The sequence below is a fragment of the Corvus brachyrhynchos genome, unplaced genomic scaffold (genome assembly GCF_000691975.1).
Source record: "Corvus brachyrhynchos isolate BGI_N302 unplaced genomic scaffold, ASM69197v1 scaffold11, whole genome shotgun sequence".
NCBI classification, from domain to species: Eukaryota; Metazoa; Chordata; class Aves; order Passeriformes; family Corvidae; genus Corvus; species Corvus brachyrhynchos.
The window spans coordinates 2982069-2991173 of NW_008236965.1; the positions used below are offsets into that span (position 1 = coordinate 2982069).

The following is a 9105-nucleotide window of genomic DNA, read 5'->3' on the forward strand; positions in this document are numbered from 1 at the left end:
GTCCAGACCCCAAAGGGACACATTCATCAGGCCTGACCAGTGCCAGGCTGCAGGAAGACTCTGCAATTCATCTTAGGAAGAACAGAAACCAAGGAACAGTAACAATGCCAAAAGAGCAGAAGTGCCTGCAAAATGCAGATTTGAATACATAAATGTTGAGCTTATTTTGGGCTGCCTAACCTTATTCTTGTATGATAAAAAAAAGCCTAGATGACAAAATCATTTTGAAATCAGAATTTTGAGAGAGGAATGAAAGAGATGAAGTCTGTGTAGGGGAGAAAGAAAAGTGTGGTGTCCACTTGGTAGCCTGAAATGTACATTCTAAGGATTTATTTATTTATTTTTAATATTTTAAAATCAATCAATCAATCAATAATAGAAAATGTTGCCACTGATTGATATACTCCTGAGACTTCTTTGTTTTACCTTCTGATCACTCCCCTAGTGCTTACATAAACAGCCTGAAGGTTTGCTTTTGGTATTTTACCTTGTGGTCATGTTTAGAAGCTGCTCCATCAAAACAAGATTTTATTATTTTCAGAAGTTTATGAAGCAAAGAATTGGAATAGCTGGAAACATACAAAATAGTCTAATGTCACTCAGTAGTTCAGTTATAAACCTGAAATATGTAAAGTAATAATAGAACATCAACATTTACCACTTGAAATATCCTATCAGATTTTCTACAGGAGAGATAAGTCGGAAACCAAATAAAATTACCTCCTGGGACCTCCCCAAGCAAAATTCAAATGGCCTCTGGGAACATCACTGTAGGGGAAGGCATTGAACATCAAGAAATTGGTGATTATCACTGGCAATCTTAAAAATGCACCATTTACAGCAAACGACTGGCCAAGTGTCAGCGTATAACTTTGCTGTTTCATTCCCATATGTGTGTAACTAAATGCATTGCTATTGTTTATTTCTTGTTGCTGTTGGAAAGAATTTCTGCAGCCAAATACAAATTTTTTTGCTTTTAGAATTTAAGAGGCTGCCTAGTGTGATCAATTTATGTCCAGCTGAACTCCATTTTATATTTTCTCAATGATATAAAGATTGATCAATTGGAAATTAATTTAAATAATTCTTAATATTCTTATTGATCAGAAGGCACCTTCCTTAGAAGCTTCATGTGCATAAACACGTAATTTCGTATGCACATGTCTTCGTATGTAGTATTCTACGTATATAGCGTTCATAACTGCTTAGTGTTTTGTCCTAGTTTGGTGAGATTGGATCTTAAATTTGACTTTGATTCTGGTATAATGTAACTACATGACAAAGTAACCCCCCCCAGCTGATCAAGGGAAATCAGTTGATGTAATCTTTTTGGATTTCAGTAAAACTTTCAATACTGTCTCTCATAGGATCCCTCTGGACAAAATGTCCAGCACACAGCTGGATAAACACATCATGTGATGGGTGAGCAACTGGCTTGAGGGTCAGGCACAAAAGGTTTTAGTGACCAGGGTGACATCAGACTGGTGACCTGTCACTAGTGCAGTTCCACAGGGCTCCATCCTTGGCGCCGTGCTCTTCAACATCTTCATAAAAGACTTGGACACAGGACCAGAAGGGACACTGAGCAACTGTGCAAAACTGGGTGAAGGTGTTGACTCCCTGGAAGGCAGGAAGGCCCTGCAGAGAGACCTTGATAAATCAGAGGACTGGATAATCACCAACCATGTGAAATTCAACAAGGGAAAGTGCTCCATTCTGCACACGGGAGGGGCAACCCTGGATGTATGGACAGACTGGGGAATGAGATGCTGGAAAGCAGCACTGCAGAAAGGGACCTGGGGGTCCTGGTTGATGGAGAGTTGAACATGACCCAGCTGGGTGCTGGGGGGCATCAGGCACAGCATCGCCAGCTGGGCCAGGGAGGGGATTGTCCTGCTCTGCTCTGCATTGGGGCTGCCTCACCTTGAATACTGGGGGCAGTTTTGGGCACCACAATTTAAAAAAGACATTGAGCTCTTAGAGAGTGTCCAGAGGAGGGCAGTGAGGATGGGGAAGGGCCTTGAGGGGAGGCCGTATGAGGAGTGGCTGAGGGCACTTGGTCTGTTCAGCCTGGAGGAGACTGAGGGGAGACCTCATTGCAGTTACAACTTCCTTGTGAGGGGAAGATGAAGGGCAGACACTGATCTTTCTGTGAGCAGGCACAGGATCCAAGGGAATGGCCTGAAGTTGTGTGAGGGGAGATTTAAGTTGGGTATTAGAAAAAGCTTCTTCACCCAGAGGGTGGCTGGGCACTGGGACAGTTTGCGCAGGGAACTGATCACAGCACCAAGCCTGAAGGATTTCAAGGAGCATTTGGACAATGCTGTCTGGCACATGGTGGGATTTCTGGGGTGGTCCTGTGAGGGATCAGGACTCAATCATCCTTGTGGGTTCCTTCCAGCTTGGCATATTCTGTGATTCTGTGAATTCTGCGTATGGGAGAATGGGGACATCTGCATAACTTGAGCGCTGATCATATCAAGTTTGCAGTGGGTGAGGGCATGGGATTCTTCTTGCCCATCAAGCCTATTTTAAGGAATAGGTGTCTCACCACAATTGAATTGCAGCTCATGACGTGGTGCTGACTGACTTTCCTGGTTGGCCCCCAGGAGACTACAGTGGAGTTATTGAGCTTCCACACCATGCAAAGTGTGCAGGTGTGTGGATACAAAAATGCTGCTAGCAAGAATTTTCTTGCTATTTTCTAAGTCCATGAGACTTTCCTCTCTCACAGAAGAGATAGTAGAGTTCTGTAAACAATGAAACACCTGCAGCCTTGAAAAGTCTTGTTTATAGTGAAGTAGAAAAATATTTTGACAATGGATGGTTTAGGATTTTAGCCAATCACCCCCAAGGCGTGGTTGATCCTCGTCCAATTAGACGAAAAGAAAATATATGAAGAAAAAAGTCTATAAAAGAGTTTGTAAAATAATTAAATAAATAAATCTTGCTGCACAGTTCCTGCCTGCTGGATCTTCTCTCCTCCTCCCTACGGCTGCAGGACATGGTAATATACCCTAGGGCATTTTAATACAGGTGCTAGAATCTTTGCCTCCCCACAGTACTTTAGGGTTTCACTACAAGTCCCTTGAACACCTCCACCACCTTCACACAAGTGTAGATGATTTGTCATATGTGTTGGTTTTGCTGGAAGCCAAGCTGAGACTGGCTTTCAGATTTAACAGTTTTGGATGACTCACTCTCAGAGAAGCAGCTGCAGGGTATTCAGGAATAGGCAAAAATGGCAATCCAATGACAAATGTCATCATGGAGGTGACAGGAGCTGCTAAATATGGTGCAGCGCCTGACAGGTGAATAGACATGGTGAGCTGCTAACATTAAAATTCTTGGACATCTTCCCACAACTCCTAGTATTTCTAGCAAAAAAAAAAAAAAGATCTGACCTTAGGACTTCATAGGTAAATAAGTACCCTGTTGCATTTGGAACTAAGTTTAAATATGTATGTTGTTGTCATTACCTAAAATATTTTAATCTTTAATTTTGAGCTTTGGATCTGTTGTATCCTTAAAGGTAAAGTATTCTTTAGAGGTGGCACTCTGAACTTCAGTAGAGATGTGCTAGCTGCTGGAGTGGCCTGTCAGTGCATAAATTGTTGAAAGGAAAGGCCTTTGCTATTTATTTAGGATGTGAGTTAATGCGATCAGCCTACTTGCCTGCCTGCCACCCTGTCATTTCTGTTACCTCTGCTGAGCTGCAGAGGAATGGAACTAAAATACAGGCACTGAGCTTTTCCAGCCAGATTTTAAAAAAAGAGTAAAATTCAAAAGCCTTATTTTTCTCATTGTTAAGGTTCCGCTGTCCTAAAACACCTCCTTCTTAGAAGTTGATGGGAGTATCTGTGGTGTAGTGTGAAGATTTCTGAGCTGGATACATGAGAAGACATTAAATCTTCCATATGGCTGGTGACACCATTTGGCAGGCTCCACTGGAGTAAATCTGACTTGTAACCTGTTTGCCATATTTACTGAGTAGCCCCAAGCTCCCAGTGGAGTGTGTTTTCCCAATAATCTCTAGTTTAGTTTTCTTGACAGACCTATGGTACAAAAAGCAAAAATTTTGCAAAGTCATGCCTTCTTGAGAGATAAAGGTCATGTTTTGGGGGTCATATATTGCAATGGAGGCTCCAGCTGGAAGCCAGAGCAACAACTTACACGGTCTTGTTTTACACAGACTTTAAATAATTCAGATATTCGTGTCCAGGTAAGCACACACAGAGAAGAGTGGACAAATTTTCTGATATCATCAGAAAGCCTCTGTGATTTGAAGCCCATTGAGACAGAGATTTGATCTTCTTCAATCCTGTAGTCCCTCTTCCCCTTTCTCTCGAAACTGCTTCTCACATGTCTAGAGATAAGGGATACCCCGTGAAAGCTGTTTAAACCACACCAAGAATTCATCCATAAACTGAAGCCTGAGCTTATTAGTGTACAAAATATAACTGGGTTAAAAAGCAGTCCAGGGGATTCATGGGAAGAAGCTGGCTGACAACCTGTAAAGCACCATGCTGTGGGTGTAACCTCCTAGTTTGGTGGTCCCCAAACTCCCAGAAGTGAAGAGGGAATATCAGAACAAAACATGATTGTGTGCCTTCTCTGTCCTTCCACTTCCATTCAGTATCTGCTAATGGCTGTCCTCAGAAAAAAAGACATTGGTGTGGAAAGTCCTATTGATGCGACCTGGTATGTGTAAGTTTTTTGGCAGTCTTAAGCAGAGGGGTAAGGAGTGCAAGCAGCACTGAAAGTAAAGAGTCTTTTCTCCCTCAGAAACTGTCTCTAAGGTTTGTGGAAAAAAATGTTGGTTTTCCTTTGCTGTATTATTCTTCTTTTATAGACAGTATCCTTCCAGTACCAGCTCAGCCTCTTCCTAGACATAGATGGATTTTTTCTTTGATACAGTGCCCACTGCATGACACAAAGGATTGCAGTTAATCTAAGGCAGGTAGCAAAAACATCTATTTAAGATTCCAGTATTTTAGGACTTGGTATTTAAGACAGAGTCATATAGGCATATGGATTGAGACTTACTTGTAAAGAGAATAATTTGGTCTCAACCTGTTTGGAAAGAAAGATTTATATTGATATTTTCATCTAACATGAACATAAATCTCAATGATCTACTAAACTATATACCTGAATATTTCTAAAGCTTTCTAAGACAGAACCTTGTACAGACTGTGTGAAATTCTATTACTATAACTGGGTTGAACCACTTGGTTTAAGACTCTTTTCCTTTCTTCTTTCTAATTGCATAACATCATCTCTTGAAATGGTGTTTTAAACAAAAGGCAGACTTTAAAGCAATGTGGGCTTTTCCCCAACACCTACGCTAATATCTAAAAATACTCTTAAAATTATTCAAGAATGAAGCTTTTTAGGGTGAAGTTCCTCAGATACATTGTGTTTTGCTTTTCCAGGAGTGAGTCAGTTTTTTATTCACTGTAATACATTTGGTTTGCGAATATTGCTTTCATTTTTGCAATTGTGGAGCAAAGCAAAAAGATGCTTGCTTGTGATTTGATCAAGGTAATGGCTTTAATCCTATACTTTGTGGAGGGAGTATGTTTGATCATGAGAGCTGGAGGGCGTACCCTATTCAATCCATGAAAAGTCAAAAAATGTAACAGTTAAGTTCCTGCTAATTAAGTAAGTTGTAACTGACCAAGAATCACCCATGGTAATCTGTGATGGTACCATGAAAATGCATTGTAATTAGGTAGCACAGCTTGAATATGAATTAGCATTATTCAACAGAAGCATGCCTCTTTGTTGGTTCCAAGTATCAAAGAGTTTTTCACTGAAATGGAAAATCAAGTAATAATAACAACAACAAAGGAAAGAAATTTATATAGTGCTCCAACATCTCATTATTAAAGAAATAAATATTTTTATTTTATTTATTATTCAGTATTCAGGTCTTCTTTTAAGGAAGTCTAATATGCTGTTCCAGAGAAAATACTTAATTAAAAAAACTGCCTCTTGTTTTATTTCTTCTATGTGGGAGAAAATGAAAATATCTGAATACATATGAAATTAATTCATCTTCAGCCCACATCCCTCCAGAAATGATAACCTCTGTCATGATGCTACAGACAACATGACAAGAATTACATGCCTAGCATGCAAAGACTAGTGCTTGCAGTAATGGTGAGGAGCATTTCATAGGTACAATATGCTTGTCTAGTCTGTCTATATGCCCTTGGTTACTCTTACATTTCTTGTCCCTGTGAAGCTGTACAAAGGGGTTTATATTGGCATTTATATTATATTGTATGTATGGTGCACAGTTGTGTATTTGCAGGGGGGATGATCCTGCAGAGGTGAGCAGAGAATGCAAGAGACCCGACATCCACACTAACACCCTCTTAAAGATGCACTTCCACCCTGCTGAATGAGTGCCCATGAGCAATGGAGCACACTCAGGGCACCCCAGTTTAGTTTCATCCCAAATGAACACACCCTGTGTGCTCTGAGATTGCCCTGCAGTGAAAAGCAAAATGAAGTAATGGGGAATGCTTAGGAGAGTCTCTTCAAAAGCACACTCCTGTCCCCAGCTAAAATACCAGTGGAGCTGGGATTTTCAAACTGAGGTAGAAGATTAGTCACCCCAAAGGTTGTACTCAGATACCTGGAAAAAAGTATTTCTCAACAAGAGATAGACTGCTGCATCCTTCATTTGCTAAACTGGAACACAGGGTCTGTATTTTGAATTCTACAGAAAAGTCCAAGGTTTCGGTTAAAATGCTTTTGGGTCTTAATATACCACTGAAGTGTAAGACCCAGGGAAGTTTCATTAAACACAATCTCTTCTGCTTCAGCTTCCAGCCATATCCTGCCATGTTTACTAGGAAAGCTAACTATCCTACCCTGCAGTAGAGACTTGAAGCCCTGCAGATAATGTGGCACAAAGCTGCAGTAAATATGTTTTCTGCACACCGTTCCAGCCCGGGCATGGTGCTGGGAGAGGGCTTGCATTTTTCTTACTTTATCACTTTGTATAGGGCCAGGTGGGTTATATGCTCTGCCTGCTGGCTTTCACTGGGAGTTAGAACTCCATCTCTCTGATGTTCCTTGAGTTGAAAAGCTCATTTTCATTTCATTACTACAGCTCTCCAGCCTCCTGCTGACTCAGCCTTTCCTCCTGCAGTACAAAGTGTCATGTGGACACAGTCATTTTCATATATCTTGCTCAGACTTCATTATAATTTATTATTAGCTGTATTAAGTCTCTAATACATAAGTCTTGAGCAGCTTACCTATCAGTATGGTGACTGAGTGAGCAGCTGGGAAAGTATGTCACTAATTTCTTTATCTCATTTTATTAATATCAAATATTACAATTATTGCAATTCATTCTTGGCACCCACATTTTTTCATTAGCAACATACTGTTCACACATCTTTCCTTGCTACCTACTTTAATCAGAGAAATGGGGAGCTAATCACTTATCTGTGCATTGCAGTAGAAATGAGTAAAATGATCAAAGTTTGGGAACTGCTGTTACACGCACATGTAAGTGATGCACAACATACTTATACTGATAGAAACAAAAATCACTTGTGGTTCCTCTGAATAAACTATAAGTTGTCTATTGTGTTCCAACTGTGACATAAACCTACTTTTTGTTGAATAAGTAGTTTATTTTTATAAGCCCTAAATCTGATACAAGTTGCATAATTTTAAACACATGCTTGATTTTAGGAAGATTTTTAGACTTGGGTTCCTTGTAATATTATGGACTTTTGGGCATGTATTTTTATTTTAAAACAGAATATTGCTCAAAAAGGATCCCATCTTTACAGCACTGCAGGCTGAAATATTTTCTATATGGAATACCTAATTGGGCCACTATAAAACTCTGAGTTCAGCAATCATAAAAGTTCATAAAGTTCAAAATTTGAACTGCAAAATTATATTAACTTCAGTAGAATTTAGGGGTGTGTCTACTATTTTGAGCATTTTTTGAGGTTGGTAGGTATTCAGAATGTGTTCTCCATTTTGGCTATATGGAATACCTGCGCATAAAACATGAAAGGCAGTCTACAGGGCTTTCATGTTTCTCAGCAAGGTTATCTCTCAGCAAGTTAGGAGCAAAAAGCTTCAGAGTCTTCCAGGCGCCCTACCTCCTAAGTGGCGTGTTTCATTTCTTTTACCTCTACAGCTTACTTGGAGGCAGAACCTCTCCTGCACTGATTCAGTGGGTTGCAGCCTTAAGGCATTGGGAACCAGGTCCTGGAAGAAACTTCTTGCCTCCTGGCAGTGCCCATTACACACTTCAAGACAGCCTTTTCTTCAGGACCTGGTGTATTTTGTATCTTCTGCAAATAGTCAGTGAAAAGGTAAAACATCTGTAGCAGTGAAAGCCTGTCCATCTGGGTTTTATTTGTATATTAGCCTCTCCTTGCAAGTCGTGGCTAGTTCCAAAATTGCTTCTGGTTGGTGGATAAGAGCCTGCTGTGGAGATCCTTTCCCTGAGTTATGTAACATTTCCCTTCTTCCTCTCTGATTAGTGATCACTTACCCCTGAATGCAGCAGCTCTAAATAACGCCTTTAAGGTGAACCCCACAGACTGGGAATAAGTAAGCCAATAATATATCTGAAAGCAGAGAAACAGTTATTTTTGAGGTGGTTAAACAGAGATCTTCACATCAAGGTGCTTTTCCAGTTCATTCCTTAATTCTCTGTTTGGTTTTCAGCAGATCTGAATTACAATAAGATGACTCTATCTTCCATCACAACTGGCTGTCAACTGTCTTGAAAGGTAGGCTATATGTTTACAGTTGCATTTGTTGGTACATCCCAAATTATCTCTTTGGGAGAAATACTGAATATGCTACAGAAGTTCACCCAAAGAAATATAAATACACTTGGAGGCTGTCCACAAAAAGGATGGAAATTCTAAGTACCATATAATAACTTAGCCTCTTGTATCACTTGTAATTAATTTTTCTATACTATTTTATGTGTCAATAATAAGACTGAAGATATTTGCATTTGTTTTCAAAAAGTAACCTGGGAAGCACACATACAACATTGTTTCAGCTAGTTTTGCAGAGCAACCTCCTCTGGATTCTGAATTAAAATAT

The 9105-nt window shown here is 40.0% G+C and overlaps 1 long non-coding RNA gene across 23 annotated transcripts in view; it reads left to right on the top strand.

Annotated features, from left to right (window-relative positions):
- Positions 1–9105, top strand: part of LOC108445249 — a 290571-nt gene that overhangs the window by 85140 nt on the left and 196326 nt on the right. For 22 of the 23 annotated variants that reach the window (XR_001860038.1, XR_001860029.1, XR_001860024.1 and 19 more), the window contains exon 3: positions 8719–8780. This is a non-coding gene — a long non-coding RNA (uncharacterized LOC108445249). Of the gene's footprint in view, positions 1–8715; positions 8781–9105 lie in introns of all 23 variants that reach the window. The other variant, XR_001860035.1, reaches the window with a different exon arrangement.